This window comes from Mytilus galloprovincialis, chromosome 3 (assembly GCF_965363235.1).
Source record: "Mytilus galloprovincialis chromosome 3, xbMytGall1.hap1.1, whole genome shotgun sequence".
NCBI classification, from domain to species: domain Eukaryota; kingdom Metazoa; phylum Mollusca; class Bivalvia; order Mytilida; family Mytilidae; genus Mytilus; species Mytilus galloprovincialis.
Genome location: NC_134840.1, coordinates 3,621,611 through 3,639,351, shown reverse-complemented (window position 1 = coordinate 3,639,351; position 17,741 = coordinate 3,621,611). Strand labels below are relative to the sequence as shown.

The window sequence follows — 17,741 nt, the reverse complement described above, 5'->3', positions numbered from 1 at the left end:
TTCATTTTTCACTCTTTATTACTTGATAGTTTTATATTAATGTTGGAGCAAAAATTCGATGAATAAACAATTTACGTCTGGACCATCACCCCTGGCGAAAGATGCCAGAGGGACATTCAAACTCATAGATTGAAAACAAACTGACAACGGCATGACAATAATAGAAATAGACATACAGACAAATAATACTACACTAGACACAACAAAGAAAACTTAAGACTAAGCTAACTTATGATATATCTACTATAAATATTCAATAAAAAGAAGTTAAGATGATGTTTAAACTCAACACAAAATGAAGTTGGCTCATATGAATAAAGTAAAATCACAAAATTACTGAGCTCCTAAATTCAAAACGGAAAGTCCCTAGTCAAATGACAACTGTCATATTCCTGACTTGGTACAGGCATTTTCCGATGTAGAAAATAGAGAATTAAACCTAGTTTTAAAGCTAGCTAAATCTCTCACTTGTATGACAATCGCGTCAAATTCCATTATATTGACAACGATGTGTGAACAAAACAAACACAAAAGGTAAAACATAATTTTGTTTTATTCATAACATTGAATGACGTAAAGTTTAGACTACAATAATTATTCTGTAAATCATCTGGCCATATATGGCCTTCAACAATAAAAAGTATTCTGGATAAAAGCTAACCGTACAAACTGAGTTAACGAAAAGGGCTTGGAGAGTATGATGAGTTTTTATATGTATGAAATCTGCTTTTGAATTCACGTGTATATATTTTTGCAAAAATTTACCGACCGAAAATTCGTGACAATAAGTACATTTACAGTATATAGAACAGTTTAGAAGGAATTTATCCAAGGTTTCCTTCTTTTTACATTAGCAAAAAATAATTAACAAAAATATCGAACTCGTAGGAAATTTAAAATAGAAAAGTGCGTTAACGAATGGCGAAATCAAAAGCAGAAACACACCAAACAAATGGAAAACAACGAAATAGGTCCAGTTCCTTATTTTTCTGATCTATCAAATACTACTCTCGGTACAAATAGGGCAAGATATATTTAACCTAGTCTACGGTCTATATAAGGACAACAGTAGTATATCGCTGTTCAATAGTCATCAATCGAATAAGAGAAAACAAATACGGATCACAAGTCAAAGCCGAGTAAAAATAATTAATATAACTGTAGTGCATAACAAGATATAGTGAGGTTTGACAAAATTGACCTTAAAACGATCATATTGACTTTTGATGTCCAAAAATATGCAGATCGGACATATTTTGACTTTATTTACTGATTACTTTAGATTTGTATAAATAGCAATTAATATGTTTTAATGAGACTGAAAAATGTTGTTTTAGTGTTAAGATAAACAATAATTTTACTTTGCGTGACTTAAGATGACTTGTTTAATGGAATACAACGTCTTATTTGTAAGCTTTCTTTTATAGCTGACAATGCGGTAAGGGCTTTGCTCATTGTTGAAGGCCGAACAGTGACCTATTTTTGAAAATTTCTGTGTCATTTTGGTGTCTTGTGGAGAGTTGTCTCATTGGCAATCATACCACATCTTCTAAATCTCCACAATAGGCTATCAAAAAAAATATGTTATCTACTGTGTATTTGGAATTTTTTTTCTAAAAATGTATGAAGTGGCAATGCTTTTCCTGCTACTAGCTGATCTCGCCTAGTTCATGCGTAACCCATATCAGACTTGTATTTAAATAGCCCATCCGAGCTCACCCATGAGCATGAATGTTAGGCCCGGTGTTTCTGCCGTGTTTGGGGAAAAGATCCCTGAGTCCGGCTTCATCAGTGGTCGACTCAATAAGTTGTATATTGGCGTATTATTTATGTTTTTTGTTTTATTTCGTATATTATATTGGACCATACACCGGTTGTCCTTGAATAACATATTAGTTAATTATGATTTATTTTTTGTGAGATCAGTATCATATTGTGTTGTGAAAGGTTGAGCAAACTATACCCACTAATGCTTTGATAATAGTTCTTGTAAATTTGTATGTCTTTTATAAGCTATAATAGGCTGGCGATTAAATATGTTCAAACAATTAGGGTTTAATGAAATAAGGTTCCAGTGTTTTGTAATTATATTTTTCAGTTTCTGTATAGATGGGTTGAATTTTGTTAACATAACTAGTGGTTGTTCCCGTTTCGTTTGGCGTTGTATAAGCAGGTTTTTCCTTTCTATATTTTGTGTTTGATTAAAAATTTCGTTGATTTCAGATATTTTATATCCTCGTTTGAGGAGACGTGTTTTAAAAGCTTCTAACTGTTTTTTAAGTTCAGTTTTGCTACTGGTGTTTCTGATGTATCTCAATACTTCACCCTTGATAAATCCTTTGAAAACACTTTTCGGGTGTGAGCTGTATCTGTGTAGATATTGAAATGTTTCAGTTGGTTTGAAATAGGTTTTAATGTCTAGTATGCCTTCGTTAAAGAATCTTTCTCCTTTATATATGACAGTGTCCAAGAATATTGTTTCATTACGGGAAAATTCGTAGGTGAACTTCAAGTGCGGGTGTGCAGTATTAGCTATTGTAAATAGTTCGTGTATTTCTTCTATAGGTCCGGAATATATAATCCAGCCATCATCCCTAAATCTGGAAGTCATTATCATTTTGTTTCTGTGCTGAAAGCGTTGTAAAACGTTTTCAAGAATGACGAACATTGTAAGATCTGCCAATTCAGCAGACGCCGATCCGCCCATCGGCACGCCCAAGGTTTCACGGTAAAGTTTATTGTTAAAAATAAATTCATTGTTTTCTAGAATAAGCCTTAATAGGCGAAGTATACTGTCCTTTGGTGGAACTTTGATTTCATACTCACTTGGATCAATATTGGTCAGTGCCGCGTTAGTGGCTTCTAGTATTTCATTAAATGTAAAGCAAGTGTACATGTTTTTTGCATCGAATGTTACTAGATAGCAGTCTCTTTGTGGTTTTATATTTTCAATCGAATTAATAAAACTTGACGTATCTTTTATATATGTATATTGTTTTTTAACAAGTGGAACAAGAAAATAATCGATATAGTGCCCAATATTGTGTAGGGGCGTACCACACAGTGATACAATTGGTCTGCCTGGAATTAAATTTTCTCGTCTAGCTGTTTCATTTCTCTCCATTTCTGATAGTATATTTTGGGATAGTTTATGTATTTTAGGCAACAGATAGAATTTTCCTACTTTAGTTGTATTGATGTTTTCTTTCAAATATTTGAATGTTATATTATCAATATAATTATCATTATGTAGGTCTCTGATTATACTAAATGCCGTTTCAGCTACCTCCTTTACGTTGGATTCAACAATTTCTTCGTAATGTATATTATGTAATTGTCTTAACCCTTCACGTAAATAGTTGTCTTTGTCAAGAATACATAGTGTTGAGTTTTTGTCTGCTTTACGTATTATAATGTTATTATTTTTCTTTAGATTCCGAATAGCTGACAATTCCTCGGCGGATATATTTCGGGTGTGTTTGTTTATTTTCATTCTACTAAGTTCTATTTTTGTTGAGAATATGTAATTTTCAATTGCTGGACAAGAATCCAGCGGTTTATATCCCGAATTTATGTAAAAAGGGTGTCTCTTGTAAATTCTACCATCATTATAGAGATATCGACATCTAAGTTTTCTTGAGAATTCGTCAAAGTCCTCCATAACGTTTCGTATGGCATTTTTGTTCGAAGGGTTAATTATGAACTTTACACCTTTTGCAAGTAATAAGGTTTCATGATCCGTCAAATTATGTCCCGACAAATTTTTTACAAATAATTTGGCATTTTTTACTAACTTGGTATGTAATTTACTCCTTTTATTGTTGTTATTTTCTACAAGTTTATGTCGTACTTTTTTGTTTTTAATAGTTCGTTTAAAGCGTCTGGCCATGTTGATTGTAAAGTAGTGAACTGATTCTGTGCACGTGCTATGTTAACCTCATTTCTCGTGTTACATAGCGATCACCTGCAGATAATGTTTGGGTCAGATTTGTGATAAAAATAGAATGACTTGCAGAAGGTTAATTGGCTGAATAGTTATGAATGGAATATATGACCTCCTAAGATCTTCCCATAGCGTAAATAATTGTAGTTTGTGGTTTTGTACAATGTTATTTTTTTATAAATATTTCATTTTTCTGCACATCCCTGAATATTAGATTATAATACAATTGATATCGTTGATTCTGTTACGTTGTATAGTGTATAGATATTTGATTGTTTTAATCGATACTGTTTATCTGTCTTAACTGGTATACTCTGCATTTAATTTAATGTGTGCCGGGTTGAGAGATATTATATCCTTATCGTTTCGTTTTAGGGGTAATAAATAAGGTTTAATTATAATATGTACAGTGGTAGTTAATATGGCCAATACTAATATAATTTTCATCATAAGTTTACTAACCAGTCATAGAAAATTTAAAATAGAAATAAATAAATACCAACATCTATCATAACATACAAGTTTAATGTTTTAATCTTAGGTAGACTTACATTTGTATAGTAATATAATTGTCCAAAAATTAAGTAGGAACAAATAGCGTAATATACTCAGATGCACAGTTTATCTTCTTCTATTTAATTTGCCAGTAGAATCGTGCCTGTTGTAATAAGGGCGATTTCGATCCCTCATGTCCCTATTAAACTTGTTGGTGTTTACCGATGTTGAGTTCATTCTGTTCACACTTGTTCTATATTCTTCCGTCCACTTGTTTTTAAGTTTAAGCAGTTCATCATTGAACTCACTTATAGCCTTGTTACCACTTTCGGAACCAGTGTTTAGTTCTTTGTATAAGTCCAATTTAAGTTTATCAGCATCGACTGTACATTTGGTAGTAAACTCCTTGCAGGATGCGGTTAGTTTTTCCAGGATACCCTGGTCAGATTCTTGACGTATACAAATTTACAAGAACTATTATCAAAGCATTAGTGGGTATAGTTTGCTCAACCTTTCACAACACAATATGATACTGATCTCACAAAAAATAAATCATAATTAACTAATATGTTATTCAAGGACAACCGGTGTATGGTCCAATATAATATACGAAATAAAACAAAAAACATAAATAATACGCCAATATACAACTTATTGAGTCGACCACTGATGAAGCCGGACTCAGGGATCTTTTCCCCAAACACGGCAGAAACACCGGGCCTAACATTCATGCTCATGGGTGAGCTCGGATGGGCTATTTAAATACTTTATCAAGGGTGAAGTATTGAGATACATCAGAAACACCAGTAGCAAAACTGAACTTAAAAAACAGTTAGAAGCTTTTAAAACACGTCTCCTCAAACGAGGATATAAAATATCTGAAATCAACGAAATTTTTAATCAAACACAAAATATAGAAAGGAAAAACCTGCTTATACAACGCCAAACGAAACGGGAACAACCACTAGTTATGTTAACAAAATTCAACCCATCTATACAGAAACTGAAAAATATAATTACAAAACACTGGAACCTTATTTCATTAAACCCTAATTGTTTGAACATATTTAATCGCCAGCCTATTATAGCTTATAAAAGACATACAAATTTACAAGAACTATTATCAAAGCATTAGTGGGTATAGTTTGCTCAACCTTTCACAACACAATATGATACTGATCTCACAAAAAATAAATCATAATTAACTAATATGTTATTCAAGGACAACCGGTGTATGGTCCAATATAATATACGAAATAAAACAAAAAACATAAATAATACGCCAATATACAACTTATTGAGTCGACCACTGATGAAGCCGGACTCAGGGATCTTTTCCCCAAACACGGCAGAAACACCGGGCCTAACATTCATGCTCATGGGTGAGCTCGGATGGGCTATTTAAATACTTTATCAAGGGTGAAGTATTGAGATACATCAGAAACACCAGTAGCAAAACTGAACTTAAAAAACAGTTAGAAGCTTTTAAAACACGTCTCCTCAAACGAGGATATAAAATATCTGAAATCAACGAAATTTTTAATCAAACACAAAATATAGAAAGGAAAAACCTGCTTATACAACGCCAAACGAAACGGGAACAACCACTAGTTATGTTAACAAAATTCAACCCATCTATACAGAAACTGAAAAATATAATTACAAAACACTGGAACCTTATTTCATTAAACCCTAATTGTTTGAACATATTTAATCGCCAGCCTATTATAGCTTATAAAAGACATACAAATTTACAAGAACTATTATCAAAGCATTAGTGGGTATAGTTTGCTCAACCTTTCACAACACAATATGATACTGATCTCACAAAAAATAAATCATAATTAACTAATATGTTATTCAAGGACAACCGGTGTATGGTCCAATATAATATACGAAATAAAACAAAAAACATAAATAATACGCCAATATACAACTTATTGAGTCGACCACTGATGAAGCCGGACTCAGGGATCTTTTCCCCAAACACGGCAGAAACACCGGGCCTAACATTCATGCTCATGGGTGAGCTCGGATGGGCTATTTAAATACAACCAGTTAAGACAGATAAACAGTATCGATTAAAACAATCAAATATCTATACACTATACAACGTAACAGAATCAACGATATCAATTGTATTATAATCTAATATTCAGGGATGTGCAGAAAAATGAAATATTTATAAAAAAATAACATTGTACAAAACCACAAACTACAATTATTTACGCTATGGGAAGATCTTAGGAGGTCATATATTCCATTCATAACTATTCAGCCAATTAACCTTCTGCAAGTCATTCTATTTTTATCACAAATCTGACCCAAACATTATCTGCAGGTGATCGCTATGTAACACGAGAAATGAGGTTAACATAGCACGTGCACAGAATCAGTTCACTACTTTACAATCAACATGGCCAGACGCTTTAAACGAACTATTAAAAACAAAAAAGTACGACATAAACTTGTAGAAAATAACAACAATAAAAGGAGTAAATTACATACCAAGTTAGTAAAAAATGCCAAATTATTTGTAAAAAATTTGTCGGGACATAATTTGACGGATCATGAAACCTTATTACTTGCAAAAGGTGTAAAGTTCATAATTAACCCTTCGAACAAAAATGCCATACGAAACGTTATGGAGGACTTTGACGAATTCTCAAGAAAACTTAGATGTCGATATCTCTATAATGATGGTAGAATTTACAAGAGACACCCTTTTTACATAAATTCGGGATATAAACCGCTGGATTCTTGTCCAGCAATTGAAAATTACATATTCTCAACAAAAATAGAACTTAGTAGAATGAAAATAAACAAACACACCCGAAATATATCCGCCGAGGAATTGTCAGCTATTCGGAATCTAAAGAAAAATAATAACATTATAATACGTAAAGCAGACAAAAACTCAACACTATGTATTCTTGACAAAGACAACTATTTACGTGAAGGGTTAAGACAATTACATAATATACATTACGAAGAAATTGTTGAATCCAACGTAAAGGAGGTAGCTGAAACGGCATTTAGTATAATCAGAGACCTACATAATGATAATTATATTGATAATATAACATTCAAATATTTGAAAGAAAACATCAATACAACTAAAGTAGGAAAATTCTATCTGTTGCCTAAAATACATAAACTATCCCAAAATATACTATCAGAAATGGAGAGAAATGAAACAGCTAGACGAGAAAATTTAATTCCAGGCAGACCAATTGTATCACTGTGTGGTACGCCCCTACACAATATTGGGCACTATATCGATTATTTTCTTGTTCCACTTGTTAAAAAACAATATACATATATAAAAGATACGTCAAGTTTTATTAATTCGATTGAAAATATAAAACCACAAAGAGACTGCTATCTAGTAACATTCGATGCAAAAAACATGTACACTTGCTTTACATTTAATGAAATACTAGAAGCCACTAACGCGGCACTGACCAATATTGATCCAAGTGAGTATGAAATCAAAGTTCCACCAAAGGACAGTATACTTCGCCTATTAAGGCTTATTCTAGAAAACAATGAATTTATTTTTAACAATAAACTTTACCGTGAAACCTTGGGCGTGCCGATGGGCGGATCGGCGTCTGCTGAATTGGCAGATCTTACAATGTTCGTCATTCTTGAAAACGTTTTACAACGCTTTCAGCACAGAAACAAAATGATAATGACTTCCAGATTTAGGGATGATGGCTGGATTATATATTCCGGACCTATAGGGGTAAATTCAGTAAAAAATCTCCCATTGACTTTAATGCTAATCTATGTATGGAATTAAATTTATACCTGATTTACCTTTAGAAATTGGAAACTTTCATATTACATTCATGAAAGTACAAATGTAGCCCTATCTTTTGCACTAATAAAAACATAGGGTCATGCGGCATTTTTGGGCATTCACATGGCCTTGTTTACAAACAATGAAGATTCGCACTGAATTCCTATACTGACCCCCATTACTTTTCAAACCTGTAGTAAAAAAAATTAGTACATTCAGCATTTATTTTTTATTTTTTTTCAACTCTAGTTTTGATCCATCTGCCAAAAAATATTTATTACAAACATAATCTACCAATCAGAAGAGCATATGACTTCAGTGTTATACAGAAAGCTCTCCCCTAAATGGGCGGTCCCTGATGACGTATATTTATTTACTGAATTTACCCCTATAAGGGACTTTTTTACTTCTTTTCCCACTTTTTTTGTAATAAACATGTAAGGTATCCAATTTTCAAGTTCCAGTTTCAATACAACATTCATAAATGCTGAGTTTGTAAAGATAGAGCAAAATTTATACTACAGCCCATACTGCGGCCAATGTATATTTGGTATATAAAGTTGCACATTGACTGTTTTTAAAAGAATGGTGTAAAATACTATGTTTTATAAATATGAATTGTTTTCTGTGTTTGCTTTGACCAGTATTGCAAGCACACCTAGAAACTAAAGACTTGGTGTACTCTTAGTTAAATTTTTCCTTATATGGAAGTTTTTGATTAAATACCCTGAAAAGAGCACACAAGGACTTTTTAAAGGCTTTTTTAAGCAGTTTGATACCAAATAAAACAACAATTATGTTTCATTATACTAAATCTGTGTTTTAATTACTTGTAAATTTCACAAAATGTCATTGACAATCACTCTGCAGAAATTCCTGTTACCCCAACATCAGGATGGATTCTTCGCCAAAACTAGACAGCCAAAACTGAAGTAGAAAAAAGTGCCAAATATGAATAAATAAGTCTAAATAGAACCAAACTTTGCATTTGGAAGATTAAAGTAACAATTTAGAATATTTAAAAGCAATTATTTAACAAAAAAATCCAATTACAAACATTTCAACACTAGTTTCCTAGATGAAGGACATGTAATCATGAAAAGTTGTCTAGTATAGTTTTTAAATAAAGAATCGCAATGCGTTATGTGAAAATAAATGAATATCTTCATGCGGTCAGATTATTTGAGTGTTAAAATACTAGAAAAGTGCTTTTTTACCACTTGTTCTACAACTTAACATGGGGAACACAGCTAAAAAAAAATCACTATGTCAAAGGGAGGTAATCCATTTTTTCATATGATTTTATATATATTATGAGGAGAAATATGTGCAAAATGTGATGTAAATGGGGAGGATATTTGTGCCTTTCATTGATATCATAACTCTAAAGTGTCATTTCTATTGTTTCTTTCAATCTGCACACAAAAACTGATTTTTAACATATACCCCATGCTTCCTCTCACAGTACACTCAGTGCATCCTGAATAGCCGCGGCTAAGATAGAAATTTGTGTAAAAAACAACTTTAAATGGTTCCAAAATCCTTCCATTACATTAAAATTTACAGGAAATGAGTTTGTGGATTATTGTGTGGCCTTGGACAAGTACAGTGAAAGAGTGCATATTTTCCTATAAGGGACTTTTTTACTTCTTTTCCCACTTTTTTTGTAATAAACATGTAAGGTATCCAATTTTCAAGTTCCAGTTTCAATACAACATTCATAAATGCTGAGTTTGTAAAGATAGAGCAAAATTTATACTACAGCCCATACTGCGGCCAATGTATATTTGGTATATAAAGTTGCACATTGACTGTTTTTAAAAGAATGGTGTAAAATACTATGTTTTATAAATATGAATTGTTTTCTGTGTTTGCTTTGACCAGTATTGCAAGCACACCTAGAAACTAAAGACTTGGTGTACTCTTAGTTAAATTTTTCCTTATATGGAAGTTTTTGATTAAATACCCTGAAAAGAGCACACAAGGACTTTTTAAAGGCTTTTTTAAGCAGTTTGATACCAAATAAAACAACAATTATGTTTCATTATACTAAATCTGTGTTTTAATTACTTGTAAATTTCACAAAATGTCATTGACAATCACTCTGCAGAAATTCCTGTTACCCCAACATCAGGATGGATTCTTCGCCAAAACTAGACAGCCAAAACTGAAGTAGAAAAAAGTGCCAAATATGAATAAATAAGTCTAAATAGAACCAAACTTTGCATTTGGAAGATTAAAGTAACAATTTAGAATATTTAAAAGCAATTATTTAACAAAAAAATCCAATTACAAACATTTCAACACTAGTTTCCTAGATGAAGGACATGTAATCATGAAAAGTTGTCTAGTATAGTTTTTAAATAAAGAATCGCAATGCGTTATGTGAAAATAAATGAATATCTTCATGCGGTCAGATTATTTGAGTGTTAAAATACTAGAAAAGTGCTTTTTTACCACTTGTTCTACAACTTAACATGGGGAACACAGCTAAAAAAAAATCACTATGTCAAAGGGAGGTAATCCATTTTTTCATATGATTTTATATATATTATGAGGAGAAATATGTGCAAAATGTGATGTAAATGGGGAGGATATTTGTGCCTTTCATTGATATCATAACTCTAAAGTGTCATTTCTATTGTTTCTTTCAATCTGCACACAAAAACTGATTTTTAACATATACCCCATGCTTCCTCTCACAGTACACTCAGTGCATCCTGAATAGCCGCGGCTAAGATAGAAATTTGTGTAAAAAACAACTTTAAATGGTTCCAAAATCCTTCCATTACATTAAAATTTACAGGAAATGAGTTTGTGGATTATTGTGTGGCCTTGGACAAGTACAGTGAAAGAGTGCATATTTTCCTATAAGGGACTTTTTTACTTCTTTTCCCACTTTTTTTGTAATAAACATGTAAGGTATCCAATTTTCAAGTTCCAGTTTCAATACAACATTCATAAATGCTGAGTTTGTAAAGATAGAGCAAAATTTATACTACAGCCCATACTGCGGCCAATGTATATTTGGTATATAAAGTTGCACATTGACTGTTTTTAAAAGAATGGTGTAAAATACTATGTTTTATAAATATGAATTGTTTTCTGTGTTTGCTTTGACCAGTATTGCAAGCACACCTAGAAACTAAAGACTTGGTGTACTCTTAGTTAAATTTTTCCTTATATGGAAGTTTTTGATTAAATACCCTGAAAAGAGCACACAAGGACTTTTGAAAGGCTTTTTTAAGCAGTTTGATACCAAATAAAACAACAATTATGTTTCATTATACTAAATCTGTGTTTTAATTACTTGTAAATTTCACAAAATGTCATTGACAATCACTCTGCAGAAATTCCTGTTACCCCAACATCAGGATGGATTCTTCGCCAAAACTAGACAGCCAAAACTGAAGTAGAAAAAAGTGCCAAATATGAATAAATAAGTCTAAATAGAACCAAACTTTGCATTTGGAAGATTAAAGTAACAATTTAGAATATTTAAAAGCAATTATTTAACAAAAAAATCCAATTACAAACATTTCAACACTAGTTTCCTAGATGAAGGACATGTAATCATGAAAAGTTGTCTAGTATAGTTTTTAAATAAAGAATCGCAATGCGTTATGTGAAAATAAATGAATATCTTCATGCGGTCAGATTATTTGAGTGTTAAAATACTAGAAAAGTGCTTTTTTACCACTTGTTCTACAACTTAACATGGGGAACACAGCTAAAAAAAAATCACTATGTCAAAGGGAGGTAATCCATTTTTTCATATGATTTTATATATATTATGAGGAGAAATATGTGCAAAATGTGATGTAAATGGGGAGGATATTTGTGCCTTTCATTGATATCATAACTCTAAAGTGTCATTTCTATTGTTTCTTTCAATCTGCACACAAAAACTGATTTTTAACATATACCCATGCTTCCTCTCACAGTACACTCAGTGCATCCTGAATAGCCGCGGCTAAGATAGAAATTTGTGTAAAAAACAACTTTAAATGGTTCCAAAATCCTTCCATTACATTAAAATTTACAGGAAATGAGTTTGTGGATTATTGTGTGGCCTTGGACAAGTACAGTGAAAGAGTGCATATTTTCCTATAAGGGACTTTTTTACTTCTTTTCCCACTTTTTTTGTAATAAACATGTAAGGTATCCAATTTTCAAGTTCCAGTTTCAATACAACATTCATAAATGCTGAGTTTGTAAAGATAGAGCAAAATTTATACTACAGCCCATACTGCGGCCAATGTATATTTGGTATATAAAGTTGCACATTGACTGTTTTTAAAAGAATGGTGTAAAATACTATGTTTTATAAATATGAATTGTTTTCTGTGTTTGCTTTGACCAGTATTGCAAGCACACCTAGAAACTAAAGACTTGGTGTACTCTTAGTTAAATTTTTCCTTATATGGAAGTTTTTGATTAAATACCCTGAAAAGAGCACACAAGGACTTTTTAAAGGCTTTTTTAAGCAGTTTGATACCAAATAAAACAACAATTATGTTTCATTATACTAAATCTGTGTTTTAATTACTTGTAAATTTCACAAAATGTCATTGACAATCACTCTGCAGAAATTCCTGTTACCCCAACATCAGGATGGATTCTTCGCCAAAACTAGACAGCCAAAACTGAAGTAGAAAAAAGTGCCAAATATGAATAAATAAGTCTAAATAGAACCAAACTTTGCATTTGGAAGATTAAAGTAACAATTTAGAATATTTAAAAGCAATTATTTAACAAAAAAATCCAATTACAAACATTTCAACACTAGTTTCCTAGATGAAGGACATGTAATCATGAAAAGTTGTCTAGTATAGTTTTTAAATAAAGAATCGCAATGCGTTATGTGAAAATAAATGAATATCTTCATGCGGTCAGATTATTTGAGTGTTAAAATACTAGAAAAGTGCTTTTTTACCACTTGTTCTACAACTTAACATGGGGAACACAGCTAAAAAAAAAATCACTATGTCAAAGGGAGGTAATCCATTTTTTCATATGATTTTATATATATTATGAGGAGAAATATGTGCAAAATGTGATGTAAATGGGGAGGATATTTGTGCCTTTCATTGATATCATAACTCTAAAGTGTCATTTCTATTGTTTCTTTCAATCTGCACACAAAAACTGATTTTTAACATATACCCCATGCTTCCTCTCACAGTACACTCAGTGCATCCTGAATAGCCGCGGCTAAGATAGAAATTTGTGTAAAAAACAACTTTAAATGGTTCCAAAATCCTTCCATTACATTAAAATTTACAGGAAATGAGTTTGTGGATTATTGTGTGGCCTTGGACAAGTACAGTGAAAGAGTGCATATTTTCCTATAGGGGTAAATTCAGTAAAAAATCTCCCATTGACTTTAATGCTAATCTATGTATGGAATTAAATTTATACCTGATTTACCTTTAGAAATTGGAAACTTTCATATTACATTCATGAAAGTACAAATGTAGCCCTATCTTTTGCACTAATAAAAACATAGGGTCATGCGGCATTTTTGGGCATTCACATGGCCTTGTTTACAAACAATGAAGATTCGCACTGAATTCCTATACTGACCCCCATTACTTTTCAAACCTGTAGTAAAAAAAATTAGTACATTCAGCATTTATTTTTTATTTTTTTTCAACTCTAGTTTTGATCCATCTGCCAAAAAATATTTATTACAAACATAATCTACCAATCAGAAGAGCATATGACTTCAGTGTTATACAGAAAGCTCTCCCCTAAATGGGCGGTCCCTGATGACGTATATTTATTTACTGAATTTACCCCTATAGAAGAAATACACGAACTATTTACAATAGCTAATACTGCACACCCGCACTTGAAGTTCACCTACGAATTTTCCCGTAATGAAACAATATTCTTGGACACTGTCATATATAAAGGAGAAAGATTCTTTAACGAAGGCATACTAGACATTAAAACCTATTTCAAACCAACTGAAACATCTCAATATCTACACAGATACAGCTCACACCCGAAAAGTGTTTTCAAAGGATTTATCAAGGGTGAAGTATTGAGATACATCAGAAACACCAGTAGCAAAACTGAACTTAAAAAACAGTTAGAAGCTTTTAAAACACGTCTCCTCAAACGAGGATATAAAATATCTGAAATCAACGAAATTTTTAATCAAACACAAAATATAGAAAGGAAAAACCTGCTTATACAACGCCAAACGAAACGGGAACAACCACTAGTTATGTTAACAAAATTCAACCCATCTATACAGAAACTGAAAAATATAATTACAAAACACTGGAACCTTATTTCATTAAACCCTAATTGTTTGAACATATTTAATCGCCAGCCTATTATAGCTTATAAAAGACATACAAATTTACAAGAACTATTATCAAAGCATTAGTGGGTATAGTTTGCTCAACCTTTCACAACACAATATGATACTGATCTCACAAAAAATAAATCATAATTAACTAATATGTTATTCAAGGACAACCGGTGTATGGTCCAATATAATATACGAAATAAAACAAAAAACATAAATAATACGCCAATATACAACTTATTGAGTCGACCACTGATGAAGCCGGACTCAGGGATCTTTTCCCCAAACACGGCAGAAACACCGGGCCTAACATTCATGCTCATGGGTGAGCTCGGATGGGCTATTTAAATACAAACGAAACGGGAACAACCACTAGTTATGTTAACAAAATTCAACCCATCTATACAGAAACTGAAAAATATAATTACAAAACACTGGAACCTTATTTCATTAAACCCTAATTGTTTGAACATATTTAATCGCCAGCCTATTATAGCTTATAAAAGACATACAAATTTACAAGAACTATTATCAAAGCATTAGTGGGTATAGTTTGCTCAACCTTTCACAACACAATATGATACTGATCTCACAAAAAATAAATCATAATTAACTAATATGTTATTCAAGGACAACCGGTGTATGGTCCAATATAATATACGAAATAAAACAAAAAACATAAATAATACGCCAATATACAACTTATTGAGTCGACCACTGATGAAGCCGGACTCAGGGATCTTTTCCCCAAACACGGCAGAAACACCGGGCCTAACATTCATGCTCATGGGTGAGCTCGGATGGGCTATTTAAATACATTATGACTGGTCCAATATAATATACGAAATAAAACAAAAAACATAAATAATACGCCAATATACAACTTATTGAGTCGACCACTGATGAAGCCGGACTCAGGGATCTTTTCCCCAAACACGGCAGAAACACCGGGCCTAACATTCATGCTCATGGGTGAGCTCGGATGGGCTATTTATCTCTTACCCCAGGAGTAGATTACCTTAGCCGTATTTGGCACAACTTTTTGGAATTTTGGATACTCAATGCTCTTCAACTTTGTATTTATTTGGCTTTTTAACTATTTTGATCTGAGCGTCACTGATGAGTCTTATGTAGACGAAACGCGCGTCTGGCGTATAAAATTATAATCCTGGTACTTTTGATAACTATTTACACCACTGGGTCGATGCCACTGCTGGTGGACGTTTCGTCCCCGAGGGTATCACCAGCCCAGTAGTCAGCACTTCGGTGTTGACATGAATATCAATTATATGGTCATTTTTATAAATTTTCTGTTTACAAAACTGAATTTTTCGAAAAACTAAGGATTTTCTTACCCCAGGAGTAGATTACCTTAGCCGTATTTGGCACAACTTTTTGGAATTTTGGATACTCAATGCTCTTCAACTTTGTATTTATTTGGCTTTTTAACTATTTTGATCTGAGCGTCACTGATGAGTCTTATGTAGACGAAACGCGCGTCTGGCGTATAAAATTATAATCCTGGTACTTTTGATAACTATTTACACCACTGGGTCGATGCCACTGCTGGTGGACGTTTCGTCCCCGAGGGTATCACCAGCCCAGTAGTCAGCACTTCGGTGTTGACATGAATATCAATTATATGGTCATTTTTATAAATTTTCTGTTTACAAAACTGAATTTTTCGAAAAACTAAGGATTTTCTTACCCCAGGAGTAGATTACCTTAGCCGTATTTGGCACAACTTTTTGGAATTTTGGATACTCAATGCTCTTCAACTTTGTATTTATTTGGCTTTTTAACTATTTTGATCTGAGCGTCACTGATGAGTCTTATGTAGACGAAACGCGCGTCTGGCGTATAAAATTATAATCCTGGTACTTTTGATAACTATATAAATACATTATGATTGGGCCTAGCCCGCTACTCATCCTACTCGCGAATCACTGCTTGCAGTGATCCTCATGGACTTCAATGTTAGTCCCGCCAACCTAACTCAACAATGTACTTAGAAATGAAATAACAACGTACATTTCAAACAAAAGATATAAGTATAACCATATATCCTAATTATTGGACCCCAAAACTGGTTGTCTTTTGATTATAACTGATATTTTACCAAATCACTTATTTACATCGTTCATACATAACTTTCTCAGGACACCACCCAAGTTGCTTCAAACTTCTCTTAGTAGATGACAGATGACAAACCACAGTTAACAATCTATACCGTAAATTTTTACAAATGATATTACAACGCTATAAAACTGCATTTAAACTGTCAAACTACAGAACTGGTACTTCTGTGATATCCTAATCATTGAATGACGTGTCTCGTATACAACCTTTTAACCTGAAAATTTCGAAGTTCGCTCACATTACTTCTTGGAATTATGTGGCGCTACAATAACAAACTCTCTCTCAACAAAACTAATTCAACTACGTACAATAGCCCGCTACAAAAACTAGAAAAGGAATATAACTTAACGACAACAGAATACGACGGGAACATTTATGTGTGTGAAAAACCGCCAACAGACAAAGAAACTGCAGTAGCAGTTAAAAATTTGGAGAAACTAAACATGGACCAATCTGACTTGAATTTTACATTAGAACATCTAACCCAGAGGGACATGTCTTTGCCAGAATCCCTCAGTATGGATACAACTAAGAATGACAACCCAGTAAATTTTTTCGACATCGACTTGACATCTCCAATTCCACAGGCAACACCTACAGTCGGAGCAACCATTAAAGCTATTAATACCATCCTTGAAAATAGACACCATATTCTCACACTAGAATATACCATGAGAAAAGAATCAACTAGAACACCCATATTTTTGAATACAAACATTGACTTTAGACCATTCTATGGATCAAATGAAGCCAAGGACTTCTTTGTGGGAAAATTAAAGATTATACGTCAAGAATCTGACCAGGGTATCCTGGAAAAACTAACCGCATCCTGCAAGGAGTTTACTACCAAATGTACAGTCGATGCTGATAAACTTAAATTGGACTTATACAAAGAACTAAACACTGGTTCCGAAAGTGGTAACAAGGCTATAAGTGAGTTCAATGATGAACTGCTTAAACTTAAAAACAAGTGGACGGAAGAATATAGAACAAGTGTGAACAGAATGAACTCAACATCGGTAAACACCAACAAGTTT

General features: G+C 32.7%; 1 long non-coding RNA gene across 1 annotated transcript; it reads right to left on the bottom strand.

The window, feature by feature from the left end:
* Positions 1–8,191: 8,191 nt before the first annotated feature.
* Positions 8,192–14,043, bottom strand: LOC143066969 (uncharacterized). The gene is made up of 5 exons (XR_012975820.1): positions 13,674–14,043; positions 12,793–12,889; positions 11,554–11,650; positions 10,314–10,410; positions 8,192–9,170 (listed from the first exon to the last, which is right to left on the bottom strand). It is a non-coding gene; the product is annotated as an uncharacterized LOC143066969 (long non-coding RNA).
* Positions 14,044–17,741: the final 3,698 nt, after the last annotated feature.